General features: G+C 33.5%; 1 non-coding gene across 1 annotated transcript; it reads left to right on the top strand.

Moving 5' to 3' along the window:
• The first annotated feature begins 15,945 nt into the window (after positions 1-15,945).
• On the top strand, positions 15,946-16,017 carry Trnac-gca (transfer RNA cysteine (anticodon GCA)). Its single transcript has one exon. It is a non-coding gene; the product is annotated as a tRNA-Cys (tRNA).
• Positions 16,018-25,695: the final 9,678 nt, after the last annotated feature.

The raw sequence follows: 25,695 nt of genomic DNA, 5'->3' as shown, positions 1-25,695 counted from the left end.
ATTAAATACCGACCCAGGGAAGATGGAACCAGGTGTTTAATATTGTTTTCGTTCTATGACGCGTAACATATGAAGACTGATTGTGACACTGCTATAAACCGGTACACTTTACTTACCTAACATTTTGAACCAGGGTTACATTTTATTACACACTTTGGCCCGTAGCTTAACAAGGCTGTGTTTTACAGTGCTTTATATGATGCACGTAGAATAATCAGAGTAGCTTTAACCAGGGTTTCATCATGCTTGCAAAGACCATAGTTGCTCTTACTAGTATTACATCCAGTTTGTTCTATAGACTGTTGCACACCAAAGAACCATGGTAATTCTAACCAGGGTAAGTTCCCGACAGTGCTATAAACAGCTGGACATTAAATGATAGGTCTTACAACAGTTACATCCTGACAGTCCTATGCAATGGTGAATGTTAAAAACAAAAGAAACTTTTGCCAGAGTAACATTCAGTCTGGGCTATACACTGGTGCAGGTAAATTAACCAGGAAAGCTTAGATCATAGGTTACATCAAGTGTGTGATGTCACTGGTGCAAATTAAAGAACCATGGTAGCTCTAACGACGTTAACATCATGTCTGTGTTGACATCGGTGTACACTAAAGAACCAGAGTAGCTCTAACCAGGGTAACATCATGTCTATTAATTGGTGCAAATTATAGACAAGGAGTAGCTCTTACCATGGCTATATCCACTCTGTGCTATACACTAATGTACATTCAAGAAACAGAGATGCTTTGACCAGGGCTATTCTGTGTCTGCTATACATTGGTTCACATCAAAAAACCAAAGTAGTTACAACCAGGGTTACATCTACTCTGTGCTACACTCTGATGCCCATTAAAGAAAATGACAGACTCTTACCAGAATTACAACCGGTTTGTTATATTATCTGATGATCATTAAAGAAACAAAGAAGTACTAACTAGGGATACAAACTGTCTGTTTTGTACACTGATGCACGTTAAAGAGCCAGAGTAGCTCTAACAAGGGATACATCCTGTATGTGCTATACACTGTTTTAAATTACAGAAATGGCGAAGCTCTAATCAGGGTTACGCTTTGCCTGTGCTGTACTCTGATGCACATTACAGAAAGATAGTAGCTCTACTATACTCATTGATGTACATTGAAAAAGTAACTCTAATTAAGGTCACTTTCAGTCTTGTCATCCACTTGAACGTTCAAAACCGGAATAGATTTAGCTAGAAATTCAACTTTTCTGTGCTAAAAACTGATGCACGTTAAAGAACTGAAGTTGCTTTAATTAGTGTTACATCCTTTCTGTGCGCTCTACACTGGTGCACGTTTAAGGTTCAGAGTAGTTCTACTAACCTGGGTTACGTCTGGGAACTATGGCTAATAATATAACATGACTTGATCCTACGCCGATGTGTTCATATCCTTGTGACCTCGTAATATAAACGTTCACCCATCTAGTTCAATTAAACATCAAGTTTTATTATGTTATCTGGTGACCCCATGCAGTTTTGGTTTCATTTGAAAAAAAAAGTATATCTGACTGATAACTAATATGAAATAAGACGTCAAATGACAATATTTCGATATTTAAGGTTAATCTACTGTTTAGGTGATATTATTTTTGGTATTTATTTATATATCTTTGTTTTTGCTCATAAAACCCTCTGAAAATATACAAAAATAACAAGGCAATCCCGGGCATCCAAAATCGCATATGTGTGGGTCGGAAATGGATTTTTTAAAAACTATTCTTTCAATAAATATCGTTCATTCTATAAACGGCAAAATGTGTCTGCTTTGTGTGCACATCCCACCCAGGAATGTTGACGGCTAATTAAGATATTAGAGAACTTATTTAGCTCGGTTAATTATAACAGGCGTTTACTAAAAATAAATTACTTATATTAAGACGATAAGAACATAGTATTGTTTCTTGAGATCACTTTATCCAATCTAGCTATACTAACCATTCATCCTTGCAAAAACAATGCTCCTTTATATACGTATCACTAGAGGTATGTGTTTCCTTAACAACACCAAACACTTTTATATAACGATTGAACCGGTACTAGTGGGTGTGAGTGGGGCAGAAGAGGGAAGGGGATTGGGGTAAGTCGTATTGCGAAGGGGGGCAGGCGGTGGGTGGCGCAGAAAGGGACATTGACAGTAGTAATAGCTCATTATGAAGAATTCAAGCGCGTAACAGGTGGGTCGAAAGGGCCATCACAACAAATGGTCAAAATTGAACGCACGTGTGCATGACATTGTACACTACGATTTTAATGAAATCATATTTTGAACTGGATGTCCAAAACTATCCTCGTAATGTTCAATGTCAACATCTTGGGGAAAGAGCGTGGAATGTTATATAAACCAATATATCAACAGGCAGACCGCGTATATTGGCAATATTAAAGCAAAAGTATGTGAACATTGATGTTTCAAAGTGTATGGAATTGATTTTTTTATACACAAATATTACACAAAAGAAAAATAGTATGAGCGGAATGAGCTTTCTGCACCACCATCAAATCAATAAAACAAGCAATAATTAACTTTTGGAATAAATCATGGATTTTACGCAGGGTCGTTTTGTGAGTATGATTGTGTGAAATGTGTTACCCAAATGTCTGGATTGCCTTTGATAGCCAAACATTTTGTACGACGACGACGACCCTAGAACTTACACAAAACATCGGGCTTTTTTAAACAGATTGAGATACGCAGAAATATGTCTTGAAGGACAAAATATTTTTCATTAAGATATCAGTTTAGTTTCCATGAATCTGTTTAATCATGTGATCATTTCAACAGTCTAGCGTTTGAGAAAAAGGTGAACTAGTAGATCTAGTCGCAGGATGAATCTCAATGATCAAAGAATCACTGCATTTAACGTTTACTCCTTAAACATTTATAAATACTTACATTATACAAGGATATTTCATATTCTCCCAATTCCTCTAAATATAATCACTATACCATTTTATATATTTAAATTACAATTTGTTTTAAAAGTACAGTATAGTCGAATCTTATTGGCTAAACGTTTGTTTTAAGGGCGGTAATAAAGAAAGGGCACACTTATCATACAAAGTCACGAACGTACTAACACAAAGTCTGCCATATTTGTCTCTATATAAATATGCCCTTGTGTAAATAAGACACTTAATAACAGATACGAAATCTTTTATGGTCATGTATGCAGCAGTACTTCAAATGATAATTGTTATCAAAAATTAGCATTGTCATTTAATAGAAACGTTCTCACAGGCATAAATGTCAGTATCATAATTTCAAAACAAACGTGTGGGTTACTATAACTGGAATATCAAAGTTCCCCCATCCCATGCATGTTATGAAAAACATTGAAAGAATATATGATTCATGCTACAATGTAATTCCATAACATAATAGGCCATTCCTTAAACGGAATGCTGATTTATCTGCAAGGACAAAGTATATCATGAATATTTAAACATTTCTAAAAAGCCGCGCATAAATAACGAGATGTTTTCACTATGTTTGATATTGTACATCAAAAATGTTGTGCTAAATAGGAAATAAGATATACATACTTCAGTTTAATGTCGGTTTAATACTAGATGCGACAACGACTTGATTTGTTTAACAAAACCGTTATTTCGCCTACGTGCCTTTTGTCTACTGATGCTCGCCGCATGAACAAAGTGTACCTGGTATTCATAAAACTTCTTAAATAATTTTGAAACTTATGTCTTTTTTTTTTTTAATTCCTCTTTATTTTAAAATATATATTAAGCATTGGCTTTCTTAAAAATAATATCATATAACCAAGTTCAGACGGGTAACTGTACTAAATATAATAATAAAAGCTTTATCTAACGAAGGTTACACATTAAGACATATGAAAAAAATATATTTAAATTTTCAATATGGCCATCAAAGTAAAGAAACAAAGAAAAACCATTATTCTTAAAAATAAGTCACCTGTCAATGTAAAAAGTAGAACGATACAATTACTTATAAGACTATAAAACATTCTGTTAATAAATGCATTCATATTTAAACATTCACTGACAGACACTTAAAGGACATGAGTATTCATAATTTAACATTACAGCTAATGGCACGATACAACGAAACTCTTATCTGTAAATCGAATACCTTAATTTATAAATACCAGCCAAATGCAGAACAGAGAAACAAAGTGTTTATATTAGTTATCGTGTGAAAGTAGCTATTAAAAATGCAACATTGTCAAGCACTGGCGAATTTAACTCTGCCTTTAATATCCATCCTCGGCGACCCAGCGTATCATAACCTCTATGGTTCCCTGGGGAAATTGGCTTCGTAAACGTCGTAACTCTTGAATCGATATCGTTTTTTCGGTACTTAGTATTAATTATATACTATTAATCAACAAATTAAGTCAATATTATAAACCTCGAGGTCGACAGACGAAGATCTTTCACACATTTGTAAGTTAATCGTTTTTATTTTAATTTGTCCTTGAACTGCTTATCAAAACATGCGGGTAACAGTATTTGTTTATTATTTTCAGTGCCTCAATGGGGCATAACTCATCGGCATTTAAGCCCGATTAATGGTACTTAGTACCTGTTTAATTATGTGTATCATTATTGAAAACTGGTGTATAAATTGTCATACTATCATCTTTATTATATCATAAAAATACCTTGGTTTTATACTTTTGTAAAACGAACTAAAAATACGCACCGTCTAATAATGTGTTAGATAATTTTTCATATTTTCCCAAGTAAATATACAAGTGAAATTTGATGAATTACGCATCTTTTCAACTGATCTTCTTTAAAATGAAGGCTGAAGTGGTTTAGCATAAGACTCTTTAAGTCACAAACGAAGTTCTTCTTTTATATTTAAAATGTATCAAATAAGTGTGTACTTCATTTGAAGTTTTCTGAAACACTACCATTTAGACATTACTTCTTTAAGGAAGGAGTCCATGACTTTCTGTCATCATAAAATATATGTCTCCTCAGGCGTGAATGTGAAATACATTTCTATTTGACATCAGAACCCATTCACAAATGCAGCTGAACATATGAACTCCAGTAAAGATAGTGCTTTGCGACACATTTGTCAGATGTTCAACAAAAGTTTTAACAAGTTTTCTTGTCTTTTTTCCATCTATTATGCAGCAAGTTTTACACACTCAAGGAGCTGTTTAAATGTGTTGTGTGACACGTTGTCAGATGTTTAACTAAAGTTATGTACTACAATTCAGAATATTTCTCTTTAAATGCTCCCATTGTTGGCATTTCGATAGTTTTTTCCAAGCTGTTTTCTGAATTAACAACACTTATTTCCTAATCGAGAAGCACAACTTACCCGTTAGTCTATTATTTCTGAACGTTTTCGCAAAAACGCCTGAGGTTAGTTCAATGGTATTTTATTGTTTAAAACATACATACATGATATGAATTATTCAGACAAACACTATTATTGTACAATCAGGCTAGGCCACAGGTTATAAAAAACATTAGGAAATAACCCTGTACTAAAATGAGCGTTTTTATTCCCAATCGGGCAATAAAAATATTCAGATCGAGGAGGCAGCACAGGCCCATTGCCTCTCAAACAAATTAAGGTCAAACATCAGGTGAAACGGCACAAGGATTTAAAGTTGTTATGTTATAAGAAATATTATCAATCGCATTTCGGTTTATTCAAGGAATGGGGACCTGTGTATAAAAAGTGTGATAATACGCTAGACGGAGACACCTATGACTGATTCAAATATATTGAGCCCCAAATGGTTCAGTACACAGTTTAGGCTTGTCATATTATACTTACTATGGTCTTGTTTAATTATTTGTTGGTGACCTAATTGACAAATTCTTTTTTGTGTGTGTGTTCTATGTCTTTTGCGTTTGCCCTTTGCCATTAAACGAGGTTTGTGTTCAAACCTTTGGCTACTGAGATTGTTTCTGCAGTTGTTCACATAAGTATTCATATTGCAAAAAATTGAATCTTTTTAGTCGTCCTTTACATTCAAGTATAACTATTTTTTAAGGGCGATTTGTGTATACTGAACAGTTAAATGTAGCTCCAGTCTTTGCTTCAATAGTATCTGTTTTTGTTCAGTTTAAGATAAATTTCAAGAGGAATGAGATTTAGCAGTGAAGGCAACGTATGATTTATAACGTAATTAAGATTATTTCACTTTTTGAAAGCATATCGTGTATATAATCTACCGGAACATTCCATTACATAGCATATTTCATGAGTAGACTAGCATGTGCTTATTCAACATTATTGATATTTATTTTCGGAGGCCGTTTATGTGATTATAGGTGTGTGAATGTTGTGATAAGGAAATAATACTGCAAGATATTTTCGAAGACAGTATGACAAGAGCGCCGCGGAGCGGTTTTAAATGCTATTCTTGTCCTTACCTCTCTGAATTGGATTATAACTCAACAAGGATGAAAGTCATTGATATGTCTCTCCAATATATACGCGTATCGAATCTGCAAACATGTACACAACGTTTCATTAGATATATTGTTATAGCCAATGTAACAACGTTTTGGCACAACGACAACACCGACGACAACTCAGTACACCAAGGCTTTGACAGTACCTCGATAAAAGTGTATAAAATGAAAGCTTATAAATGGAGATTCCCTCGGATGCATGAATTTGTTGATCACTTATGACTTATACAATACAAGTTTCACAATATGTTTTTACAAATTACTGTCTGTGTGGACGTCTGTGTCATAGTTCGCATACATTTGAAATATAATTGGTTCCCCGATTGTGATTGGATAAGCGTGGCGCATGATCCGTGATGCATCGAGATAAAGATTCGGCTCACGTATTGAATTTGGCAAAAATACGTACAAATGTCAAGTTACAACGTTTCAACTCCAGTTGAAGCAATAACAATAAAATGTATTACAAAACCGAAGCGATATTGTAGTTTGCTTTGATTTTCAAATGTTCAAACAAAAAAAAACATATTATCAATACTAAAATCCAGATACTGTAAGCTGAATAAAACAGCGAGAAATACATTATTGCAGGGTAGTTAAAACATTTATTACCTTCCGAATTCATAGTTTGTATACATGTGGATATTTAACATAAAACTGCTGTACATTCTTTTTCATGTGGTTGGTTAAATATTGAAATTCCATTTAAAGGTGATTTTCATAACCAAAATCACCAAATAAAGTATTTGTACATAACGGACGTTAATGACTACTGCAACCACTGCCTCTTCTTAATGTTACTTCGTCTTTGAAAAAATGCTATTATAATTTGAACATCAAAATATGAAAATACACTACCTTTACACATGATTTAGCAACAGTGTAAATATTACATTTAACTGTAAGCATTTCCCATCAACAGTATTGTTCAATATTTCTCAAAAAGGCTCAAACATTTTACATAATCAAACGCCTTTTTATGAAAAAAAATGCAAAAAAATTAGTTCTGTTCTATTAAGCAAGGTAAAATCAACAGTCATCAAAATCAGATGTTTCGATGAACCGAACTCGAATTCTTGCATACCTATTTGGCATAAAACATATAACTCTGTTATATGATATTCAGAACTTCAACAGCCCTGCAAATAGTTCGCCAGTGCAGCGCTTGAAGGGTTTTGCTTATTACGACCACTGAACAAACAGCCATTTGTTTCAATAAACAGTGCAATATTCTTTTCTGAAAGCAAATCTTGTTACACGCATAAACAGGTCGTTTCGAAAACAAATAAGTATATTAATGTAAGTAAAAGATGAGGTAAAGCAATTCACCAAAACGCAGTCTCATACTAGAAATACCATTGTAATTGTTTTTATGACTGCTCTATTTTGCATATATACAAAGAAGACGACACCTTAACTTCAAACTTCAGGACATATGTCCGAATCTAACATGGAATTAAACGACTTTCAAAAAAAGTGCAATAAAATCAGGACAATAACAGGAATATGCATTAACTGTAAAATCAAATAAAGGCGGGATCTTATTGTTCTTTAAAGGCTAAAAACCCTTTGTAATTTCAAGAACATCAACAATTAATTCAATGAAATCATTGTTAAAACGTATAGAATCAGCCTCAATAGCATGTAAGAGTCTACTGTTATGGTACACTACGTCACATCTGGCTGCCCCACAATGGGATAGAAGGCCGTTTCATTCGTTACTGATTAACATTTATAGCACCAGGATCCATTTAAATGCTGCTATCACAGGTTGAGTAAAAACTTCTTGAATGTAAGAAAATAACTGACACAACTCTTACTTTTCTCCCATATTCATTTATTGATTTTTAAAACAACTGGTGGACGTGTGTACTTGTTATCCAGTCACGCAAACGATACCAAACATATGAAACATGGGGCCTAGTATACAGCGGTGGTCAGGAAATGGTTCTCGTTACTATTTGTCAAAATTATATGGCTTCCGGGAGTAACTAACGATTACAATGTTTACGAAATGTGTAATCGACATACAAAGAAATGAATTGTACAAGACAATCATTATTATGTAACAAACGTCACCATTAAACATATCAATGGACCAGTATTGTAGTATAATAAGACACCAAGAGTGTTTTACGATCTAAGTATTCGAGGACTCCTGCTGCTAGGGAGATATGAACATATCTGTAGAAGACAGAAATATATAACATGTTTCCCTAACCACCATCATTATTGGTGTTTCTTCTCCAATATCTAACAAAACACCTGCTCGACGGACACATTCAACACGGATGGTGCTACCGTGGAACTATGATGTGCATTTTGTGATAATCTGGTGTGCGAGCATTTTGACATAGAACTGCAGGTGAGGTTATTTTGGTCAGTATTTGATCATGTTTATACATTCTATTATGTATTGCCAAACCTCCGAACGTCCGCCTTCAATCGCACCAAGGGTCTAACAAATCACTTTTGATATTGAAAATAATCACGAAGATAACGGAAACACTCCCTGTGCGTATTATTCTGACAACGCGGCTCGACAATAATAAACAGACAGAGAACTCAATCAATTAGCTCTTAATATTTGATTCGTTCTGGCGTCGGATTATTGGTGCAAAACCATCCTCCATTGGGCGTTGGATATAAAAACTTATGACTATCAAGACAATCCAACATCATTTTCGATTACATAAATGAACACTTCATGGCCAATATGAACGTCTTGTTATTTTAACATCAATTATTGCATTTATTTAAAATATGTTATGAATATTTTGAGCCTCGGTCTCATACTCTTGCATAAGGCATTAATTAATATGAGCAATGATCAACTGTTGGAAGTGCTGGAGGTATTTTAATAGCCTCGCATTTAACTAAAATTAACATGTTATTAATAATAACATATATATTATAATCTTTTACGTTGAGGACATCGTTATCGTTGTTTTATTTATTCTAAGAAAAGAGTTATCGGCAAGCAGCAAACGCTATATCCGTAACTTCGGTATCGGTCTTATTATTAATTTTCTTAAGTTAATGCATACTTTGATAAGATTTACTTTTCACGTTATTACTTTATTCAGGATTGTTTGGATGAGAGTGAGGTTGTGCACGCAAACTGGTTAAAACCCCCAGAAAATTTACATTTTACTGACCGTTTCAAGGTGGTACGTAACAATCCTTGATAAGCACACCTAGTTTTTTTATATAGTATATATGCGCTGTGTTGTATGTGGAATTTTGTGCTGTTGTCCCATGTTTCTTGTTTATGATGTTTTGTTTTTGTGTTCTTGGTCTTTGGCGTTTACCCTGTGCCATTAAACGGGGTTTATGTTTAAACGTATGCTACTGAGCTTGTTTCTGTAGGTTTTGATATAAATAGTGACATTCTTTATGCAGTCTTTTTTATAAAAGTAACATAAATGGACCGAGCGGCGTCTGCAACCTCTATTAATAATTTTGATTTTGACTAAACCGCTTTTGAGCCAAAACAGCATTAAACATGTCGACAAGTTTAGCACGTTTTGTCACATTTTTCACTTTTGATATAAAACGGAACTGTTAACAAACGTATTATAAGGTTACCCGATTCACACATTTGAGTTAGGGTAATATGTTGGCGTATCTTGTTCTTTGTTAACATGTATAGTCCACATTTAAAACATGATCTACAACATGATAATGTTAACATTTTTCTTCAGTTAGGTTATCTTTAATATTCACGCATGAAACGCATTGCTCTAAAATACAAGGATATTTTACAAAAACTAGTCAATATTTTTTTCCGAAATTACTTTTGAACTTATACTGATTGCCAAACTGGTAAGGGAAATTATAGGTATAAAAACGTGTAGTCTACCCTGTGAGCAGACAAACATGGATTTTCGATTTTCACTTTCTATCATTTTATTAATGCGTTTTATGTCTAGAATATGAATAAATAATTCTAAGCAGGAAAGTAGCGACACTGTTGTAGATGAGTTATAGATGATGTGAACTTTTATTTTCATCAAGGCTAGAGCTAGGTTATGATTCAACTGAATAAATACAGTCCTGTAGGGACAGACATCGAACAATATATTTGCGTATAAAATGCAAATCAAATGCTTGTTTAAATAAAACTATTGACACATCATAACAAGTTCAAAAAACAAACATCAACTAGATTAATATCTATTGAAAAATGCGATATCAAATGCTCTACTCTGCCCAAAAACGTAAGTAATAATAATATTGAGTTGATTGATACTAAGCAAAATATAAAAGAAGTCAATTTGTATGAATATTTCCAGGATTTTGTTTGGTGTCTGTTAAATAACGTTGATAATTTAAAAACAAATGTTGAAAAATATTGTCGACAACATAAAGCTTTAAACGTATCACTTTAAAGTTTATCTGACATATAGTACCAGCAAGAATAATCTTATATTCATTTGTTTCAATTATAGCCACATATAGACAGTCTCTACGATGGTGCATTATGCCACTAGATTGTCCATGATTGTCCAATCTTCATGATTATTATAAACATCCTACTCCATCACACTCCATCTATAGTTACTTCAAATAATTTACCTTTGTACGGTATACCATTTACTTGAGTGCATAAATGGTGTTCTTTTTTAACTACTAATATGCTTTATACTTATTATTAACGTATGTCTTCAATGTTAAAAACTATGATATTATTGTGTCTGATTGATGTGTCATTTTAGTTGTCCTTGTCAATATCATAGAGGAAAAACGTATCAATTTACCGAGTGACACCCAAAGATTAAAATATAATCACATTCTTTTTTTTTATTTCAATATATTTATATGAAAATTCTGGATCCAAACTCTGTACAGATAACAAAATAATGTGCAGATAATAATACTTTTATTTGCAACAGTCTACATTAATTACCGTTATATACGTGTGATGTGTATTATATCAATTCCAAATGAGTTTCGATTCAGCACCATAGTTTGATTCCCTAGCCCTGACCGGTTTCTTTAGCTTCAACACCAGGGCGCAGTTCTTGGTAACTTGAGCCTCGTATCAACTGTAAATGAAATCACAGCGCAAGATTTGAGATATGTGGACTTTCCTTGGTAGTCCTTGTTATCTACATCGGAACCGGAACTAAGCTCGGAACCCTAAAATCCTTGGTCGCCGTGGTACTGATCAAGCCTCGGTATGGGGAAGAGGTCCTTTGTTATCATGAACACTTCCCTGATGATAACTAAAGCTGATACCATATCGTTAAAATCGTCTGGCAACATCTCGCGATCTCGGGATATTTGTCCTCTTATTCAACGAGTTCACCTTGCACTTTTTATCGCTGATTTTCCAGACGCTTAGATGCTGGTACACCTCCTAATTATTCAGATTAACAGACGAGCTCAGAAAGTACTAGCGACTTATGTTCCCCAAGCTGTCTGCACATTTGTCTGAACGCTAAATGAAGAAGACGGGCCTTTTTAACAAACAAGTGTCTCTGATCTCGACGTAGTTTCCACCGTTTGATAAATCGGCTCTTTTTTAAATGATCATCAAAAGTGACGTCATAGGGTCTCTAACGATGAACTGTTTTTGTAGGAGAGATTCGGATAACTTTGTCCTTATGCATAGCGTAACGCCGTAATCGGCTTCTTGAGAATAATTTACGAAGGACTCCACGCGTACTTTGACCAGCCCAATTGCGTTCATATCCCCGATAATGACATCAACCCCGCAATTCATTACTTATATTTACACCAATAGTTCTTTATTTCATTCAAGAATTGTTAAATAATTAATTCATTTCAGTTAAGAAATTTTTTCAGTTATCCTTTCTTACCTATTCTGTAAATAGAACGACCCGACTATAACCGGAAACATTTTTTCAAATGACGTCACAATAACGCGGGAAAAGATCAACCACTTGAAATCACTTTTAAACGTAAAATTGACACTTATGGAAACAATACATTTAAAATATAATAAATTAACACTTTCTAAAATGCTGATTTATTTTTTTAAGGGACCTGCTGACACAATACAAACAATAACAAGATTAATAGTTTTCATCTATATTGTTATGCGATGAATTGCGATCCGAACATATCCGAAGATGTTGCGTTCAACGATTGATGAACGCAATTGCCGAAAGGCAGTTCATTTAAGGAATGGAAGTTGAGGTGTAAATATTGGGTAAAATGAGTTAATCTTTGCTCTTAAAATTGTATACGTGGTTCGTATATTTAAAGTTAATTGCAATAAAGTATGAACAAAATTAAATTTATATTGACCTTGAAAATTATTAAAGCTGCACTCTTACTCCCCAAAATAGGTTTACCACTTTCGTAAAATTGTTTTAATATACCAAAAAGGATGAAAAATGTTGAAAACAATAGGTTCTTATGAAGGATACCAAATTTAATTTGAAATAAAGGTGAAGAAAACAAAAAAAAATTCTACCTTATGAGACGATAGTTGATAACAGTAAATCTTTTAGCACTCACCAATCATTTTATATTTTTGCGTTTTTTTACCTATTAAATACACGGTTACAATCTCGTTATCATTAATTAATATTTTCCATAAATGCATTATTTAGTAAGTAGTAGTAGGTTTATCACTCAAAATGTATGTTTGTTATACATGTTTATGTATTGATTTTGAATAAGAGTGTCACTTTAAAAACACATTCTTTTTCCGATATATGTGCTGTGCCTGACAACAATGGTATGAAAATTCGCAGTCACTTCCCTTTGTTAACATGTGCTATGATTTGTGTTCCAAAAACAAGACACCTTGAAAATTTTGTTAAAATACATTTTCATTGTATCAAAATGTGTTTAAATTTTGCCAATAATGTACCTACATGAACAAGTACTTGCAGTAATTGTACATGTTGTTTCTGTACACTCCCTTACATGGATCTAGCAGATCATGAATCAATGTTTTGTATAAATAATTGTAAGCTGTGAAAAAAAAAAATATATATATATATATATATAGTAAGGTTATTTCCCGAAGAATGTGTATCATTTGACATTTAAATTCGATGATTTGATAACAGCTTGGGACATTGATCATACTACTTAGCTACTGTATTGCTGGGACAGTACATATATATGTAGCTGTTTTAGTGTTATCATATCATACACTATAAATATTGCCTTTAAATAGTATAATAACCATATGTTCTCGCAAAATTCAACTTTTCAACGTAACAAACTGACGAGTATGTACCAACATTTGTCTACGGTAAGGACACAAATGTATTTATTAACATTTTTAAAACCAAAAACAGTAAAAAATACTTTAAACAATTAACAACCTCAAATCAAGTATATTGTACAGTGTTACGCCTTACGTAATTTACTTTAAACATTATATATTTTACAGCGATTGTGAAGGAAGCTATGATAGCTTATACTAAGTCACTCTCGTTGGCACGATGTTGCGCGAGAGTGTAGTCTTGTGTTGTGGGGGAAACCGGAGTACCCGGAGAAAACCCACTGGCCCGGCTTGGTGACCACAAACCAAACTCACGTAATTTGATATTGCTTACATATCATTTTATAGACGTTGAATTGTTATCTAGGACTAAACTTCTAATTCCATTTCTGTCTCTTTTCCACATAAAATATTTACACAAGACATATTTTCGATTGCATTTAAGTGCACCGTGTTTTCTGATCAAGTTTAAATATGTTTGTGTTGTATTTGTTTATATTTCTCAGGTCATAAGTTATGACTTAGACATCCCTTGGTCAAGGGGCATCAAGATTAACATTTCAGGTACTTATGAATACCAGGTAACTTGTTTTAGTGAAATATTGTCTTATTTACGGACCCATACTTACAACGTCATAGTTCACCAGCTATATTCATCATCGTTCAGTCATCGGTACAGTTATGAAACAGTGTGTGGGACATTACGTTTAAGTGATAGAAATCACAAAACCTTCGTCACTTAGAACATTTTATTATGTAACTCTTTTACAATAATATGCCATATCCCTGTATAGTACTCTTCACCCAAATAATAAACATATTACTCATATTATGCACCATATATATCACAAACAATAAGACTAGATTTACACAAGAGTCACCAACAAGAACGACAATTCAGTCCACTTGATTACTCAAGTGGACAATAAGACTAAAAGAGTTACTCCCCTTACTGTGACTACAGTTTAAGTGATAGAAATCACAAAACCTTCGTCACTTAGAACATTTTATTATGTAACTCTTTTACAACAAGAACGACAATTCAGTCCACTTGATTACTCAAGTGGACAATAAGACTAAAAGAGTTACTCCCCTTACTGTGACTACAGGTTATTATGCACCTGTTACAGTCGAAAACAAATATTATCCGATTGTTTTAGTCAAGTTAGATAAAAAGCATTTTAACACTCCATACATGCTTTTATTTGGTTGTGATTAAATATCAAATAATGACATTAATTTGCATTGTGCAGGATGAATCTAACAAATGTCTTCAGTTGCAACGCAGTTAACTGTTGTATCATCATGTTTTGTGGTTATAATGACGCATAAATTGACAACCGCAACACTAAATTGTTCATAATTAAAGATGCTTGAGTAAAGCATTATCAATAATATTTTTGTTGTTTTTTTGCCTGAGTTTAAATCCAGTTGTAGATTCAGTTGATTGTTGTGCTAAGTGTATTTAATGTAGGGTCTTAGCTATATAGTTATAGATGAGTACTACAACCCGTCCTTTCTTGGTAGTACCCTTATTGGAATCAGCATGTGCGCCCTTCTGCCTTCATATAAAAAGAAAAAAAATAAGATTATCGGATATGTCTTTAGTTCTGATTAAAGCTAATACTATGACTATAGAAACATACATTTTTTTGCCAGTTGATCCTTAATACTTCTTAAATCAAACACCATTTCCAACATTTGTTTTTCATATTCATGTTAATATTTAAATAAGTTCATTATAGTCCGATACAATGTACCCTTTTTCCCTTAGCATCCTGTTCCTTTTCTGCAGCACCCTGGCCTTTTAAAACTTTGTTCAACTGTTATATGTGTTTTCATGAACATAATTATGCTTAGGTGAGATTTTTCCGAAAAGTCATTCATCAATAAAACGTAATATTCATTTTGTAAGTATAATTCCATTTTTACTGGTATGAACGTTATGCTTCCGAAATATTAAAGTATCTAGCACGTAGACTGGGCCGATATGATGATAAAGGTATTATTCGCGAAACGAGTAAGTTTACATGTTTAATCTGATTAATATCCCCAAATGCCCAATACTAAAACTACTTAAGGCAAATATACAATGAAAGCAAATTGAATCATAATCTCTTTTACATGCGCGCTGAGCTTTATCCTGTGTCAGGTGTAGCATTGTTCGACACAATGGTAAATAAGTAACAGCTGCATATGATCTTAAATATGCAAGTTATTGTGGAGACAGACAGGGTATTGTATGTAGATTTAGAAATAATGTCAAAGTACGAACTGATATATGGGGATATAGCTCAGTGGTAGAGCATTCGACTGCAGATCGAGAGGTCCCTGGTTCGAACCCGGGTGTCCCCTTACACTTTTGTCTGTTTGGTTTGTCCGCTTAGCAGATGGAAATCATAGATAAGAATTCCTCAATCTAAATTTGTGAATGACGGCGATTAATTCACTGGCATAATATATATATATACATGGATCAATTCTCTGTTATAACATAAATCATTTTCATTCTCAAGTTTATCTTATGTATTAATTTTCAATATTGGTTGAACGTACAACGAAAAGTATTACTCCATTAGGAGATAGTTACACTATATAACTATCAGCTCTTTATGGATAGTCCACTAAGAGATAGTTACACAATATAACTATCAGCTCTTTATGGACAGTCCACTAAGAGATAGTTACACTATATAACTATCAGCTCTTTATGGATTGTCCACTAAGAGATAGTTACACTATATAACTATCAGCTCTTTATGGACAGTCCACTAAGAGATAGTTACACTATATAACTATCAGCTCTTAATGGATAGTCCACTAAGAGATAGTTACACTATATAACTATCAGCTCTTTATGGACAGTCCACTAAGAGATAGTTACACTATATAACTATCAGCTCTTTATAGACAGTCCACTAAGAGATAGTTACACTATATAACTATCAGCTCTTTATGGATAGTCCACTAAGAGATAGTTACACTATATAACTATCAGCTCTTTATGGATAGTCCACTTAGAGATAGTTACACTATATAACTATCAGCTCTTAATGGATAGTCCACTAAGAGATAGTTACACTATATAACTATCAGCTCTTTATGGATAGTCCACTAAGAGATAGTTACACTATATAACTATCAGCTCTTTATGGATAGTCCACTAAGAGATAGTTACACTATATAATTATCAGCTCTAAGAAACGTTGGTACTTGACTTTATTTGTTTTTAATTTGTATTAAATTCTGCATTTATCATCGACAACATTCTAAAACATTCTAACATTTCTAAAGTATTGTAAATGGTTACTTTATCAATCTATGCCAAGTTCGTTATTCTGATAAAACAACAACATGATATTAAGGGGGCCTACCCTATAGTTATTTAGTACTCTGATAGCTTAGTTTGGTGGTATCTCTCTACACTGGTGCACGTTATAATACCGTAGTGGCTTTAACCGGTGTTACATCCATTCTGTATTATACACTAGTGCCCGTTAAAGAATCAAAGCAGCTCTAACCATAGTTACATCCTATCTGTGCTTTGCACTGTAGAACGCTTACAAACCAGAGAAGCTCAGAGCTATCTATGCTGTCTATGCTATACACTTGGGCATGTTAATATACCAGTGTAGTTCTAACCAGCGTTACATCATGCCTTTTGTATACAGTGGTGCACTTATAAAACCAGAGTTGTACTAACCATGGAAACATCATGTCTTTGCTATACATTTGGGAACGTTAAAGAACGAGGGTCGCTCTAACCAGAAGTGTATCAAGTGTATGCTATATACAGATGCACGTTTAAGAACCAGAGTAGCTCTAACCAGGTTTCTTGTTTGTGATATTTTGTTTTGTGTTATATGTCTTTGGCATTTACCCGGTGCTATTAAACCGGGTTTATGTTTAAACTGTTTTGCTACTGAGCTTGTTTCTGTAGTTTTTCAGTATAGCATCATGTCTGCGCACTATGGTCCATTCTATTACAAGAATAGGTACGGCGCCGACTGATGAATGTCCCGGTAACGTCGCAATATGAACACTTAACTAGCTCATTTATCCATAATTTAAAAGTTTAATATCTAGTGACCCCATACAGTTTTATTGTAATTTTGTAAGCACTGCTTGCTGATAACTAATATGTATAATAAAAGGCCGAAGGTCTGTTAAAAAATGACATTATTGAAATTTGTATTTTTGCTCCTTGATTTTTTCCACAAATCGGCCTTTAAATGACAAAGTTTAATATATTTTAAAAACACAACTAATTCTATGTAATTTGTTTGGTATTGTTTTACATATTCTTTCCCTGCAGCTTTCAAATTATACCAAAATTACGTGAGATTCCCGGGCATGTAAAATCTGTAATTCCTTTGAAGCCCGTATCATCTCTACCAGAATTGTGTATAAGTTCTAGTTACTCATATATAAAATAGGCAGAGAGCGATAACAACACTTAAACACAAAAAAACGTTCTTACAAGCATAACTGTCAGTATCATACTTTTATAAAATAGATGTGGGTTAAAATAATTGCAACATCCCCCATCGCCTGCATATAAAAAACATTAAAAAGTTCTGTGTCATGATAAAATTAAATTCCATTACATAACAGGCCATTCCCTAAACGGAATGCTAACTTATCAAGAAGAGCAATTGCATCATGAATATTTAAACATTTCTTACAAGCCTTTAAATAATAACGAGATATTTACCACATATAGTGTTCATCAAACACTTTGCGCTAAATAGAAAATTAGTTAGACGTAGTTCAGTTTGATGTCCATTTTCAAAACGGGGGTGTAGAGGGCGTACATAATCTTAATTTAAAATAATAGTTTACGGATCGTTTTTTATTGTATGTAAAGACATTTTGGTTATTCTGTAATTCCCTAATCAACTGCTGTGCTATTTTGGTCGTACAAATGTTAAAGTTAAAGAAAACAAAGTAAAAATTCATGCCCAAGTTTATGGCAAGTGTGCAAAAAAACTTTAATCTATTAGTTTTATATAGGCGTTGATTAGTTTCCTACTGCCACAAGGTTTTTCCTTAATTTCAGATGCAAGACCGGGAAAACTAAGAATTGAAGGAAGTTGTGGAGCACATGTCTCTTTACGTCTAATTGTCCACTAGAGCAATGATTCACCTGCGATTGTTTCTGTCACCTCTCATTTTACCAGCATCTATCAGCGAATGTAGTGAAATTTAAACTAACTCACACACTACCTTCGGGACATTACTTCTTTAATTATCTAAGAAATGTGCACGACTTTTATAATTATTTATCAATATTTGTGTTTGCACTGGCATACATATAAACTGGTGTACTTTATAATTGACACCGGAACTCACTCACAAATACAGCTGTACACATGAAAGACTCATAAAGATCGTGTTTTGCGACACATATGTCAGATGTTCAACAAAATGGTGTTTCACATCTATAATGTAACAAATTTTAAACAATCATAGAGTGTTTTTGTTTTTTCTGAACTTGTTGTCTCCCTTATTCCTAAACTTCAATGTTAGAAAGATCCACACATGTATACAGATAAACACTTTGTACTTCTGTTCCCCTCCAATTTGTCATCATGTAACAATTTTAAGCATTAATTGATGGATCCGTTTCAAAAGAACTAACCTGGCACCATTTGCAGGTTTAAATAGCTTTTACTTCGCTTTTTTACAACCTTTTTGCCATATATTTTTCTTTAATGTGACCGGCTTAACACATTTAATAATTGCAATTTCAAATGTGTCATGCGACAAATAATGAATTAGTCACAAGATCGTCAAAAGTGTTGACACTTCGCTTGTTTTCGTTTTCTCCAAACTCTTCGAACTAGAATTTAGCAGTTACAGTAGAAGTACATTGGAAGCACTAAAGCAATTGTACACCAGATGATCAATTTGCAAGAAATAAAGAAAATTGTCGAAAACTGTCATAAACTTGGTATTAATGTGTACAATGCATTGAAACTTATTAACTGGAGTACCACATAGTTTACAATTTATTTAAGTTTAGCAGTAATTTCGTATTTTTCCATTAAAAAAGATTACTGGGTATGTCTACCTAGTAGAATTCATTTTTATGCGTGATTGGCTAGTCGGTATTATCACGTGATATTACCGAGTTAGGTGTATAGCTTAATTATGTCACCCGATTATAGTAAGCGGTCGTAGCTCAGTGGATACGACGCTTGACTGCAATTTTGGCGACACGGGTTCGAAACCGGTCTCCGACACATTTTTTTAACATTTTGGTACTTTTTTTTACAAATATGATATCAAAGCGGAACACAGTCTATTAAATAATTGTCCTGAGATTCGTTACAGAAAAAAACTTTTTTGGTGCCAATCTGGTGTACAGTCCCTTTAATTGAAATTGACGAGGAAATAAAATAGGGAGGACCTAGATCATAACTATCTGGTCTCATGGATCGGGAAACTTTATGTCAATGTTTTGACTGATCGGAAACAAAAACAAAAGTTTTCATAAACTTGTATTTTTCATAATGATATTATGTCTACGGCAAATCAAACACCATAGTTGTGTACTAGAAAGATAGATTTTAAATCCTGAGGATTAAACTTCTTCAGAATTAGATTTCTTTTAAATTTCCCCTTCGTTAAGATATAGAGACTCGTTCGAGTATTTGTCTGATATCAAAGCCCTTCTTTCCGAATTGACAAACACAACTAACCAGGCAGTAAATATATCTTTAATTAATCCGTTAATGAAACGTACCTGTTCTTTATTGCTACAATTTATAATGAAATGAGCACACAAAGGTTATGTCAATACCTCAACGTGTTGTTCTTCAAAGACCAGACGAGCCAGAAATGAAAGCTGGTTATATTAAACTTCAAAAGCCGACACTATAAATCAACTTTACTAAAATGTTCAAGGTTCTTAAGCAAGGCGAATAACAGTTCCACAAAAGGTATTTGAACATTTATGTCATCAATATAAATTGGTAGAATTGTGTCAAAATTAATATTATCAAATTCTGTTGATTCCAAGATTCTGACTGGATTTAATGATAGGATTTAATGATGGGTCGATGTGATGGATGATCAGTGATGTGTCTAGGTATTGACTCGATGACCGATCTTTAAACATTTACTTTGTCGAACTACCTTCCAGTTAAAGTTTGAAGATGAAAACGTTCACCAACGGACTAATGTACCAAATCAGAATTCACTAAATGCGTATTAGTACATCGAAAATCAGAGTAATGTAAGTTAGCAAAAAGAATGCAAAACTCCAAAAACTAGAGCAGTATCTTTAAAACTCGCAACTTCTGTATATAGCTATGACCTTACATTGTTCAATACCTGAATTCCATTATTTTTTTATATTCATCACCAAATTTACCCTTGAATATATAAGCACATAAAGGACAATCGCGGTTGTAAAATATTTCCTGCATTTTTGTTGGTAACTTGTTATTTTTAGTTCTGAGCTATACCATATTTAAGCTAAATTTTCCAAAAAAAACAACAGTTTTGTTGTTAAACAATTTCTGAACTAAACATATAGCTCTATATAGTGCTATTTCAGTCTTATGAAACTTGATTATTGATTTAAATTTAAACATGGATTGAAATAAGTTACACGGTTAACTTTTCGACATGTGAAAAAAAAAACGGACAAAGCGAATTTATCTAATGATCTTGCCACATATACAAACGAAGGATCATTAACAGATCCTTGCTACTTTAAGAGTAGGTGCACTATTTTTCTATATTTTGCATACATTGTCATGTTTAGCATTCACCATTATATTCTAGAATAAGCGTGTAATTTTGGACCGCAACATGTTGCGGCTTGACCAAATCATATACGTTTCAAATGATGTTTAACTTCGTTGCTATGCTGAATTTTAATGATATACTATTAAATATTAATCATAATGTTGACGGTATTTGCAGTATTAATGATGTACAATTATACTTACTCTTATTTGCTGGCGACGCAGTTATTTTGCCAAGACAACCTTAGCCTTACAAACATTTCTTAATGTTCTACAAGTATACTGTGGCCTTTGGGGTTTAACTTGGATGGCTAATTTCTAAACTTCGGTGCAGAAATGTTCGGATACCATCCATTAAAGGACATGTAATTAAATCATTGTAAATTCATGAAGAAAGTTCTTAATGCCAGACAAAGTACGAATCTATCTGCGTTAAATAGTGAATTAGGCAGACATTCAATGGTAGTAGAAGGTAAAATAAAGAATATCAATACTGGATAGAATATTGAAATCTAACAACAACTCACTTTTCAAGCATACTTATACATTTGTTAAACAATGATATTGATATCAATAATACGGTGTCATTGTAAATGAATATCCTTTCTTTCTAATTTGTCCCAATTATGATAATTTAAGGAAAGAATAATTTGAACCTTATGTTTGCCATTGGCCTACAAAACAAAAGTTTATATCTTTGATGTCATCTGATTTTAGACAATATTTCACGATATATTAGTAAATTTATATACAATTCATCTCTATTACAATCGCAAACAGATAGTGATAACTAAATAATTTTTACTAATATGTATGAAATAATAAACAACACACTCTATTGATCATGTCTTTGGGGTTTTTTCAATGTGATGTATAATGTTGTTGGTTATGCATGTTGTAAACGAGCAATGCTAAATAAATGGCATGATATGTTGTGTTATGTTATTTTATAATTGTTTATGTACATGAAAAGAGACTAAACGACGTGGAGGAAATATACATAAAATGTCGACCTCAACAATACGAGGAATGTGTTTCATTTAGAACAGAAGTAGTAATTGTTGCTACGAGTTCAGATTTATTGAACTATAAAATTCAAAACGCGTACAAAAATTGAAAGGAAAATACCAGTTGAATATTCATGATTGAAGTGATAATGTAAGTGTTCATAAACAAGGGAGTTGATGTAAAAGTCGCAAACCAATTTAGTTGCTTTTCATCGACTTGGCTCAATTAAAAAGTGTGTTAACCTCTACATAAACGTCAAAAAAGTTGTCATTTCGAAATATTCATAACACACAAAGCTAGTAATGTCGGTACCATATCTGGCTTAAGACCTTATTTCATCAAGAATTTAAAATGAGTTAGCAAAATAGAGGCAACACATATATTTGAACTGTGATTAGGGGCGTAGCTAGTGTAGGCCCGTACTGCTTGTGGGATCCGAGAGCATGTTTTTGTTTATTTGCTGACCCGATATTATTTAGTATCAATTGTACTAGAGATGTTATAGGTACAGGAATTAGTATTTAAGGTGCCTGCTGACCCGATATAATTTGGTATCAATTGCACTAGAGGTGTTATATGTACAATAATGAGTATTTAAGATGCCTGCTGACCCGATATAATTTGGTATCAATTGTACTAGAGGTGTTATAGGTACAGGAATGAGTATTTAAGATGCCTGCTGACCCGATATAATTTGGTATCAATTGCACTAGAGGTGTTATAGGTACAGCAATGAGTATTTAAGATGCCTGCTGACCCGATATAATATGGTATCAATTGCATGTAAGGTGTAAGAGGTACAGGAATGAGTATTTAAAATACCTGCTGGCCCCATATGGTTTGGTATCAATTGCACTTAGGATGTAAGAGGTACAAGAATAAGTATTTTGGATGCATCTTGACCCCATATAATTTGGTATCAACTGCACTTAAGGTGTAAGAGGTACAGGAATGAGTATTTAAGATGCCTGCTGACCCGATATAATTTGGTATCAATTGTACTAGAGGTGTTATAGGTACAGGGATGAGTATTTAAGATGCCTGCTGACCCGATATAATTTGGTATCAATTGCACTAGAGGTGTTATAGGTACAGGAATGAGTATTTAAGATGCCTGCTGACCCGATATAATATGGTATCAATTGCATGTAAGGTGTAAGAGGTACAGGAATGAGTATTTAAAATACCTGCTGGCCCCATATGATTTGGTATCAATTGCACTTAGGATGTAAGAGGTACAAGAATAAGTATTTTGGATGCATCTTGACCCCATATAATTTGGTATCAACTGCACTTAATGTGTAAGAGGTACAGGAATGAGTATTTAAGATGCATGCTGACCCGATATAATTTGTTTTATAATTGCACTTAAGGTGTAAGAGGTACAAGAATGAGTATTTAAGATGCATCTTGACCCCATATAATTTGGTATCAATTGCACTTAAGGTGTAAGAGGTACAATAATGAGTACTTTGAATGCCTGGTGACCCAATATAATTTGGTATCAATTGCACTTAAGGTGTAAGAGGTACAGGAGTGAGTATTTTGGATGCATCTTGACCCCATATAATTTGGTATCAATTACACTTAAGGTGTAAGAGGTACAAGAATGAGTATTTTGGATGCATCTTGACCCCATATAATTTGGTATCAATTGCACTTAAGGTGTAAGAGGTACAAGAATGAGTATTTTGGATGCCTGGTGACCCAATATAATTTGGTATCAATTGCACTTAAGGTGTAAGATGTACAGGAATGAGTATTTAATATGCCTTGTGACCCCATATCATTTGGTATCAATTGCACTTAAGGTGTAAGAGGTACAAGGATGAGTATTTAATATGCCTGGTGACCCCATATAATTTGGTATCAACTGCACTTAAGGTGTAAGAGGTACAGGAATGAGTATTTAAGATGCCTGCTGACCCGATATAATTTGGTATCAATTGTACTAGAGGTGTTATAGGTACAGGGATGAGTATTTAAGATGCCTGCTGACCCGATATAATTTGGTATCAATTGCACTAGAGGTGTTATAGGTACAGGAATGAGTATTTAAGATGCCTGCTGACCCGATATAATATGGTATCAATTGCATGTAAGGTGTAAGAGGTACAGGAATGAGTATTTAAAATACCTGCTGGCCCCATATGATTTGGTATCAATTGCACTTAGGATGTAAGAGGTACAAGAATAAGTATTTTGGATGCATCTTGACCCCATATAATTTGGTATCAACTGCACTTAATGTGTAAGAGGTACAGGAATGAGTATTTAAGATGCATGCTGACCCGATATAATTTGTTTTATAATTGCACTTAAGGTGTAAGAGGTACAAGAATGAGTATTTAAGATGCATCTTGACCCCATATAATTTGGTATCAATTGCACTTAAGGTGTAAGAGGTACAATAATGAGTACTTTGAATGCCTGGTGACCCAATATAATTTGGTATCAATTGCACTTAAGGTGTAAGAGGTACAGGAGTGAGTATTTTGGATGCATCTTGACCCCATATAATTTGGTATCAATTACACTTAAGGTGTAAGAGGTACAAGAATGAGTATTTTGGATGCATCTTGACCCCATATAATTTGGTATCAATTGCACTTAAGGTGTAAGAGGTACAAGAATGAGTATTTTGGATGCCTGGTGACCCAATATAATTTGGTATCAATTGCACTTAAGGTGTAAGATGTACAGGAATGAGTATTTAATATGCCTTGTGACCCCATATCATTTGGTATCAATTGCACTTAAGGTGTAAGAGGTACAAGGATGAGTATTTAATATGCCTGGTGACCCCATATAATTTGGTATCAATTGCACTTATGTTGTAAGAGGTACAATTATGAGTATTTAATATGCCTGGTGACTCCATTTGAATTGGTATCAATTGCACTTAGGTTTTGAACACAGGTCATAATTTAAACATGACAAAATCGTTATTATTTTTATAAAACTAAGTGAAGCGCAGTCAGTAACGTGTCAGGCTGTGCAATTTTTGGTTCAAACCCGTTTGCAGTTTATAATCCATGTTTTCTGTTTATATATTAAATTATTGCTCTGACTGCTTAATTTCACACTTTATGTTTATATCACATACATATTTTTTAACAGAAACTATATAGTTATGTTCCCTTTTATAAAAAGTAAGGTTTAGATATTTAAATCAACTACATAAGTACGTGGAAAATTCGTTAAGCAGTGGCTATAATCGTACTTACTAGTTGAACACTAATGTTTAGCATAGTACAAATTGTGACCT

Source organism: Mya arenaria, chromosome 1 (assembly GCF_026914265.1).
Source record: "Mya arenaria isolate MELC-2E11 chromosome 1, ASM2691426v1".
Lineage (NCBI taxonomy): Eukaryota > Metazoa > Mollusca > Bivalvia > Myida > Myidae > Mya > Mya arenaria.
Note: the sequence above shows the minus strand (reverse complement) of the source record. Positions and strands in the feature narration are given on the sequence as shown.